Source organism: Hylobates moloch, unplaced genomic scaffold (genome assembly GCF_009828535.3).
Source record: "Hylobates moloch isolate HMO894 unplaced genomic scaffold, HMol_V3 SCAFFOLD_2, whole genome shotgun sequence".
NCBI lineage: Eukaryota > Metazoa > Chordata > Mammalia > Primates > Hylobatidae > Hylobates > Hylobates moloch.
The window spans coordinates 92,456,560-92,466,572 of record NW_026652277.1 but is presented as its reverse complement, the minus strand read 5'-3'; positions in this window follow the sequence as shown (position 1 = coordinate 92,466,572).

Here is a 10,013-nt window from a genome sequence, read left to right as displayed (position 1 = left end):
GTTTTATGTAGTAGTTTTGTGTAGTTCATCATAATGTTATAGCAGCTTCAAAACTGATGGTAATAAAAGCTGACCATCTGTATACCCTATGACTCAGCAACTCCTCTTTTAGGTATATACCCAACAGAAATGTGTATGTACAAACACCAAATGCAGGTACTAGAATACTCATAGCAGTACTCACATAATAGCCCCAAACTGGGAACTACTCAAATGCCCCTAAGAATAAAATGAGAGAGCAAATTGTTGTATATTCACACCACAGCATACCCTACAGCAATGAAAACAAAAGATCTACCTCTACTGTGACAATATGGATGAATCTCACAAACATGCGGAGTGTAAAAAAAAAGCTAGACACACAAAATAATATGTACTGTATGATTCCATTTACATAAAGTACAAAAATAAGCAAAACTAATCTCTGCTGTTAGGAATCAGGATAATTATTAACCTTGTGTACAGGGAGGCTATTGGGGTTCTGGTAACCTTTTGCTTTTCGATCTGAGTGTTGGTTACACAGGAGCACTCGTTTTTGAAAACTCATTGAGCTATGATATGTTTATGTGTACTTTGGGTATGAATGTTCCACTTCAATTAAAATTTTTACAAAGTGATGTGACGATGAAAGCAAAATAGAACCTATTATAATCAAGATCTAGTAAATAATCATAGATCAATATATCAATGAGGAAGATGATCAGAAAGATGATCAGTAAATCTTTGGGGCGTGAAGATGGAGACCTGTTAGAGCTGAGAACCAATCAAAGAAGGATTTGCACTGAACAGCTTAGCAATGAACATTTTTCCAGAGAGGCTATTTGAGAGGTGCTCCAACATTGAGCTGCCTCACAAGAGCAAGACATCAACTGAGAAGATGTCCCTAGGACCATAAAGTTCTCCCTGATCAACAGAGAGGACATTCCCTTGAGACCTGGTAGATGTGACAGAACATCAGTTTGAATTGATCATTAAAACTGTCCAACAGGCCGGGCACAGTGGCTCACGCCTGTAATCCCAACACTTTGGGAGGCCAAGGCAGGTGGATCACCTGAGGTCAGGAGTTTGAGACCAGCCTGGCCAACATGGGGAAACCCTGTCTCTACTAAAAATACAAAAATTAGCTAAGCATGGTGGTGCACACCTGGAGTCCCAGATACTCTGGAGGCTGAGGCAGGAGAATTGCTTGAGCCTAAGAGGCACAGGTTGCAGTGAGCTGAGATCACTCCACTGCACTCCAGCCTGGGCAACAAGAGCAAAACTTGGTCTCAAAAAAATAAAAATAATAAAAAATAAATAAAACTGTCCAACAAAGAAAGTGTATTAGGCCATTCTTACATTGATATAAAGAAATACCTGAGATTGGGTAATTTATAAGAAAAGAGGTTTAATTGGCTCACAATTCTGCTGGCTATACAGGAAGCATGACACCGGCATCTGCTTTTGGGGAGGCCTCAAGAAACTTACAATTATAGTGGAAGACAAAGCAGGAGCTTACACAACACATGGTGAAAGCAGGAGGTTGGGTGGGGAGGTGCCACACACTTTTAAATGACCAGATCACATGTAAACTCAGAGTGAGAGCTCAGTTATCACCAAGGGGATGGCCTGAGCACTCATGATGGGTCCACTCCCAAGATCCAAATATCTCCCACAGGGTTCACTTCCAACATTGGGGATTACATTTCAACATAGATTTGGGTGGGGACAAATATCCAAACTATATCAGAAAGCATCAAAGCAATACAGACAATCTACTCACAAGGAAAATTGTGTTGTACCACTGGGTTTTGTATCAGAAAACAAAAATGGGAACTCCCTAGAAGTACTTCATGGAATTATGACCAAAAATGCTCCTGCTTCATAAAAGCTGGTGAACATGATCCTATTCACCAACTTAGACTGTGAACTATATTGGCATATATATGTGTGTGGTGTGCATAGCATATGAATGAACACACATAAATAGGTAAAACATTGCCCTGAAACATCTTCTTAAGAGATGTCGTTACAAAAGACGGTATTTGAGGTAGGCTCTATGTAGTATCAGTATAGGTCTATTCTATAGTCAGGGACATGATAGGTTAACAAAGTTCAGTAGGTTAGTCTGGGAGCCTACAGCACCTCCATATCTTCCATCATTCAAACATATACGCATTTATCAAACTGAAATATGAACATATTATTCTACACCATTGTATCAGTGGAACTAATGAACTATAAATTCTAAGTTAGAAATGATGAAATACCAACACATATTTTGGAACTGCTTTTACTACCAATGAAGACATTGGCAAGATGCTAGTTTAGCCATTTGGAGAGTTGGTGTCATGTTATTTCTATGTTAGTATTCTAAATATTCATCAGAATGTTTTAGCCCCATTGTTTTAATCTTTATAACTTTAAAGAATAAAAGGAATTTATGTCATAAGAAAGCCTACCAACTAAGACTTCAATACTTCAATCCTGTCTGTATAGTGACAACCACTGGTTAATAGGGAACTGATAGAAGCAAGGCTTTTGGCTGCTAAATTGTATTAAAACTTACAGGTGAGTTTTATTTCATTCTTTTGTGGCCACCTAAAATTTATATCACTTTTACTACTTTCGAATATTTTAATTTTACTTAAGTTCAGGGGGTTTGATGGTGGCATTGGAGAAGGTGTTATACTAATACAACTTTCCTCCACTTAATTCCATTATCCCTATTTAACCTCTTCACACCGATCTCCCAGTGCTCACAGTTAAATCTCTTCTTTCTGCAACTGCCTTCTCTGACTGTTCTTGCTGCCTTAAGGGCCTTTTAGCATAGCAATCCCTATTTCCAGTCAATAGCCATTCTATCTTCTCACACTTACTATTATCTTTCACAGAAAAGTACACCTAAGGAGTTATTATTTATTGTCACAAAAGCAACTAAACAAGTTTCATGTGAGAGCATTATTTGTCTTAAAATAAGTAAGTTAATATAGTTTCTTTCTTTTCTAAAAATGCCATTGTTATTGATACAAATAACACAGATGTTCAGAAAATATTGAGTAGGTTGTGAGTTATGTCTGTAATTGTACAACTTATTAATATGTTGTTTCCCCTGAAGAGTGACTTTAAGAATTCCAAAGTGTTATGTGATTAGATAAAAGGGTTAAAAGGACAGTTTGCTGGTTTTCTATAGAAGAAGCATACCATTCCTCGTGGAGGAATTGGTAATTCAGAAGAGAATTCAGTGGAGGAAGGCAGGTGGGTGATGCAAGCCTATGGAGATGGAAGAGCCCTGGCTTTTAAGCTAGTTGTCCAGTGATCAAATATAGTAGTTAGTAATTAAAATCTGGTTGGCTCTTTTTTTTTTTTTTTTGAAACAGAGTCTTGCTCTGTCATCCAGGCTGGAGTGCAGTGGTGTGATCTCCACTCACTGCAACCTCTGCCTCCTCAGCTCAAGTCATTTTCATGCCTCAGCCACCTGAGTAGCTGGGACTGCAGGCATCTGCCACCACGTCCAGCTAATTTTTTTTTTTTTTTTTTTTGTAGAGACAGTGTTTCACTGTGTTGCCCAGGCTGGTCTTAAATTCCGGAGCTCAGGTGATCCCCCCTTGGCCTCCCCAAAATGCTGGGATTACAGGCAGGAGCCACTGTGCCAGGCCAAAATCTGGTTGGCTCCTGATAATTATTTCTTGATTGGATGGACGAAAAAATAATTGAATAAATAAAACAAGTGGATTTATCTCAAACAAAGACTTTGATCTGTTGATGAAGAACTTATTTTCTAATCTATTATGTGTGGATCTTAGATTAAATCTTCAGAAAGTTAAGCTCAGAGCTATTATTTGCTGTATTCTAGATTTCCTTTTTTGTTTTGTTTTGTTTTTGTTTTTTGAGACAGAGTTTCACTCTTGTCATCCAGGCTGAAGTGCAATGGCACGATCTTGGCTCACTGCAACCTCCGCCTCCCAGGTTCAAGTGATTCTCCTGCCTCAGCATCCTGAGTAGCTGGGATTATAGGAGACTGCCACCACACCCAGACAATTTTTGTGTTTTTAGTAGAGACTGGGTTTCACCATGTTGGTCAGACTGGTCTCAAACTCCTGACCTCAGGTGATCTGCCCGCCTCGGCCTCCCAAAATTCTGGGATTACAGGCATGAGCCACTGCACCCAGCCTAGATTTTCAATCAAGAATATGCTGAATATTTCAAGAGACTCAGAATATCTTTGTGAAGTACATATATATTTTGTTGATATATACAAATATGTCCAAGTAAAAATTCATATGAACAACATTTAAACGAATTTTATTGCTTCAATAAAGTATAATTTTGATGAGCATAAACTTTAAGTATAATGTGAACAAAATAGTTAATTATTTTAAAGGAATTTTATTTAAAGAGGTTAGATATCCAATTGTAGACACATTTCAGTTCTTTCAGATACTAGCATTTCCAAAAAGACTTAAATGACGTGTTAAGACTATTGAAAAACTGACAGCTTATTATTAGCTTACCCTACCCAGTAGAGAAGATGATTATTTATTATGTACCATATACTTGACACATTTAAGCAATCCTTACTTCTTATAATTGCTCTCTGTTAAGTATTATAATTTCTATTTTACAGATAAGAAATCAAATTCACTAAGTAACTTGTCAAGGATACAATACCTAAGTGGAAGAAACAGGATTCGACCTAGGTCCACCTGCTTCCAAAACCTATTTAGTTTCTATTGCACAATGCTGTCTCTATAGTCAGATGAATGAAGGCACACACCTATGCACATACACACACATAAATAGCAAATTTCCTTACTTCTATCCTAATCCAAAACTTGTACTGACAGCAAAAGCATACAGGTGCTGTAATTATGTAGGCAAGAAAATAAAACCTAGAGAAAGCATATTCCGAATAGGAGAGAACATGGTTTATTCTTGTAATCATTTAACTGAATGCAGTCATTCCATTGTGACTCAGATTCTAATTGAAGCACAGTCGAAGTTTAGAAACTGTGTTGATGTTTTTTTTTCGCTTACCTTTTCCTTTGTCAATGTCATAGGGTCCTAGGAATCACTCCACTCTGAAGGATTCCCTTGTCTTCATGGCCCAGTTTCTCTGACACCGTGTTTATTCTTATGATGACCATGGTGGTAGGGGGGACTTGACAAGATCCCTTTTGCACTTTTATTGTCAATGGAATTTAATAGAACAACTTCTTTGAGGCTCTTCAAACATGAACTCTCCATTTCAAACTGCTTCCAAGTATGTCACTACTAAATAGAAATTTCTAGGGAAAGAAATAAACCATATGTTGCTTTTCCCTTCAGCTTATTTTAACCATATGGTACTAGAAATGGGAATGTAACAGTGCTATTAATTTAAACTCCCCGTGTTTCCAGCACTACTTTTCCCCAGTTAATTTAAAGAAATCTTTACTACTGGCCTGGAAAAACTGTCTTTGCCAAATAATTAAGAAGCAATGTGAGGAGAAAACATGTAACTGAAAGGTGCACTCAAGTGGGCCTGAGCCTAAGAACACCACTCTAAACCCAGAGTTCACAGAACACGCACTGAACTATTGGAAGAGTTCTGCGTTTGCACTTAATTCTGGCTTGGAACAGAGCTCACAGGTTGTCACTGATATCCTACTCACTGTTTTTAACAAAAGGGCTGAGTCTGGAGCATTATCCTTCATTTGAATTACACATACTGAGTACTTCAAAAGCTACAGAAGTTATTTGAGGTAACTATAAAAATGTTTTTATTTATAGTTTTATTAAAAAGCATAAACATGTTTTCAACACCAGAAGAATGACAACATACTTTCAACATAAATTCAGTTTTTTAAAAAATTAAGTTTTTTAAAAAAATTATAAAAGTTTGTTCATCTTAGAAATTAGAAAAAACTTAAGAAATTGGTCACACAGAGATGCAATGTCCACTCTTCAAATATGACTGTTGATTTAAATTTTAAAAAGATAAAAAATAATATAAATTAATTTCATGTAAACTAAAAAGTATAACTCAGAGCCTTTGCAAATTTCATATTCGTGTCTGTTCTTTGCTTTTCGTTTTGTTCAGGGCGTATTGGGACACTGAGATGGTTTGGTTCTATGTCCCCATCCAAATCTCATGTGGAATTGTAATCCCCATGTGTTCAATGTGGGGCCTGGTGGAAGGTGATTGGATCATGGGGGTGGTTTCTAACGGTTTAGCAACACCTCCCTAGTGCTGTCACTTGATAGAGTTCTTATGAGAGATCTGGCTGTTTAAATGTGTGTAGCACTTCCCCCTTCTCTGTCTCTCTCTCCTGCCATTTTGTGAGGTGCTTGTTCCCCTTTGCTTTCTGCCATGATTACAAATTTCCTAAGGCCTCCAGTCATGCTTCCTGTTAAGCCTGAGGAACTGTGAGTTAATTAAACTTCTTTTCTTCATGGATGACCTAGTCTCAGGTAGTTCTTTATAGCAGTCTGAGAACAGACTAATACAGACCGAAATAAGGTTTTCATTTTTTATTTTAATGTCATGTTTATCAATATTTTTCTTTAAGAGTTTTGGCTTATTAAGCTCCATTTAAGAAATTCTCCCCTACTTTAAACTCATAAACATGTTTAAAAATTTTTTTCCTTCTAAAAGTTTTAGTTTTCATTGTAGGTATTTAATAAGCCTGAAATTTATTTTCCTGTATAGTAGAGATTTATGTCTGATTCCCTCTCACTGCCATGAGAAAAACCAATTGTTGCTGCATCATTTATTGGATAATTCGTAATTCCCAACTAATTTGTAATGACAATTCTGTTACACAACATTATTTGAGATATGTCTGAGTCTATTTCTTATCTCTGTATTCTGTACTCTTTGTCAATTTGTCTGTCCTTGGCTTAATACATTACTTTTTAAATCATTATAAATATAGAAATTGCTATCTTATAGGACAAATCCCCATTTAATGCTCATCTTCAGAGTTGTCTTGGCTATTCCTGGCCCTTTAGTTTTCCAAATGAATTTTATGATAACAATGTCAAATTTCTTAAAAATGTGTGTGAGAATTTTACTATAATCATATTGCATTTATAGATAAATTTTGGGGAAATTCTTTTTTAACTTCATATTATTGAGTCTCTCCATCCATATTTTGTTAGAACCCTAGCATCTATAGCATCTGTCTTAGTGGTTATTGCTAGTGTATTGAGTTGCTATTTATTTTGTATGCTGATTAGATAAACAGAAAGCTTTCCTGATTTCTCAATATTTAAAATATTTTTTATATTTCTATGGCTTTTCCATGCAATCATATCATCTTCAAATAAAGATAGTCATATCCTTCTTTCTCATACTTGTATCTTTTATTTCTTTTGCTTATCTTATTGCAATGGACAGGACTTCCAATAAAACGTTGAATAAAATGGTGATAGTTTATCTTGTTTCTGATTTAAAATAATGCCCCTAAGTTTTACAATTAAGGACAATGTTTGTTTTATGTTTTTAATAGATTTTTTAAGTTAGGATAAGGAAATAGCCTTCTCTTCTGAGTTTATTAAATTTTTTTGTTATAAATGTAATTTAAAAAAATTTGTATATGTTTCCAGCATTTACCTAGATGCTTCTGTAGTTTCTGTCCTTTACTTATTACTCTTGGCACCTAGGGGTGCCAAGATGGTTCAGCATCATAAAATCTCATGATATATTCATGATATATTTATTTTTAATAGATAGCTTAGTTACATTTGCTTGCATTTTATTTAATATTTTGGAATCTATATTTATAAGTGAAACACTTATGTACAATTAATAAGTGAAATGCTTTCTTGTATATTCCTTGCCAGTTATTGATTATTGTTTTGTTGCTATTGTTCTTGTGGTTTTCTGCAACAGTTTATATAAAATAATAATAATTTTTTCCTTGGAGTCAAGATTACTACTAACGCAATTTGGACCTCAGCCCTTTTGTGGGAATATAATAATCATCTAACTATTAACAATATAATTCCATTAAGGTTTGTTGCTTTATTGTGGTTCTCCTTTTCGTCTTGAGTTTCCGTTAGTGATTTATATTTTCCTAAATAGTATTCATTCCATCAAAGTTGTACAACGTATTTGCCAAAAATTTTTCCTAGTATATCATATGACTGTTTAAAATCTTTCTAATATCTGCAATTAGTCCTCTTTTAATTTTTAAGATAGTTTATCATATCACCTCTCTGTTTCTTAAATAGTATTTCCAGAGGTTCTATCTAGTTTTCCTGATTCATCCTATTGTTTCTTAGCTTTTGTATTAGTCCGTTTTCACACTGCTATAAAGATACTACCTGCTATAAAGACTGGGTAATTTATAAACAAAAGAGGTTTAATTGACTCACAGTTCTGCATGGCTGGGGAGGCCTCAGAAAACTTACAATCATGGTGGAAGACAAAGGGAAAGGAAGGCATCTTCTTCACAAGGCAGCAGGAGAGAGAGTGAGCCAGGGGAAACTGCACCTTTTAAACCATCAGACCTCACGAGAACTCATTCACTATTATAAGCCCAGCATGGGGGAAACTGCCCCCATAATCCAATCATCTCCCACCAGATCCCTTCCTCAACACGTGGGGATTACAATTCTTGATGAGATTTAAGTGGGGACGCAGAGCAAAACCATATCAGTTATATATGTATATATGTATATATTAATGTGTTTTATATATATATATACACACATATATGTACATATATATAACTGATATGTTTTTGCTCTGTGTATACATGTATATATGTATATGTATATTTATATGTATACATACACATATATAATATGTATATATTATATATGTATTTTATATATATACACACACACATATATATATATATATATATTTTTTTTTTTTTTTTTCTGAGATGGAGTCTCACTCTGTCACCCAGGCTGGAGTGCAAAGGTGTGATCTTGGCTCACTGCAACCTCCGCCTCCCAGGTTCAAGCAATTCTCTTTCCTCAGCCTCCTGAGTAGCTGGGATTACAGGCATGTGCCACCACATTCAGCTAATTTTTGTATTTTTAGTAGAGACGGGGTTTACCATGTTGGCCAGGCTGGTCTCAAACTCCTGACCTTGTGATCCAACTGCCTCACCCTCTCAAAGTTCTGGGATTATAGGCATGGGCCACCACGTCCAGCCAAGTTTTATATATACATTTTTTGCTTTCATTTTATTATTATTATTTTACTTTCTTTATATTTACTTTGCTGTTCTTTTTTAGTTTTTTGAATTGAATACACTGGATATTTTGAAATTCTTTTTCATATTGTTTTGTTTTAATACATGCACTTATGTCTATGAATGTACATTGGCTTTATCACACACATTTTTTATATAGTACATAAAAATTTCATTCTAAAAATTTTGTAATTTCCATTTCTGTTTCCTCTTTGATTCAACGATTATTTAGGAGTTTTAGTTTCTAATATATATTTTACTATATTTTTATTCATAATTTATAATTGTTATCAAAGAACGTGTTTTGTATAATTTCTTTACAGTTTATTGAAACATACTTTGTGAACAATATTGTTCCTGTGTACTGAAATTTTCTTTTTATATTTTCTGGGTTATATGTAGATAATATATATATATCATCAATGTTGTTTATATTGTATATTTTCTATATTTGCTGTTTTTATTTTTTAGATATTTACTAATTTGTTATGTACTTAATCCCTCAGTTCCTAGTAAAAGTATGTTAAACTCCTATACTATGATTGTGATTTGCAGAGTTTCTCCTTGTAATTCTTCATGGTCTAATTGTCTTTGATAATTCTTCCTATCAGTTAGGGTGTGATCACAAAATCAGGAAGACTTTGAGTAATGTTGAGGAAGGGATTTATTTTAAGGGTTGGACCATAAACAACTGTGGGCTCTGGCTAAACTGTCTGTGCTGCTGCTTGTCTGGGGCTGCACCTAAAGGCAGCAGGGCCAACAGGAAGGAAAGTGGACATGCAATGGGGAGAGCAAGAATAAACCAGAAGCTGTGAGAAGGCAATGAAAACTCAGAGGACACAC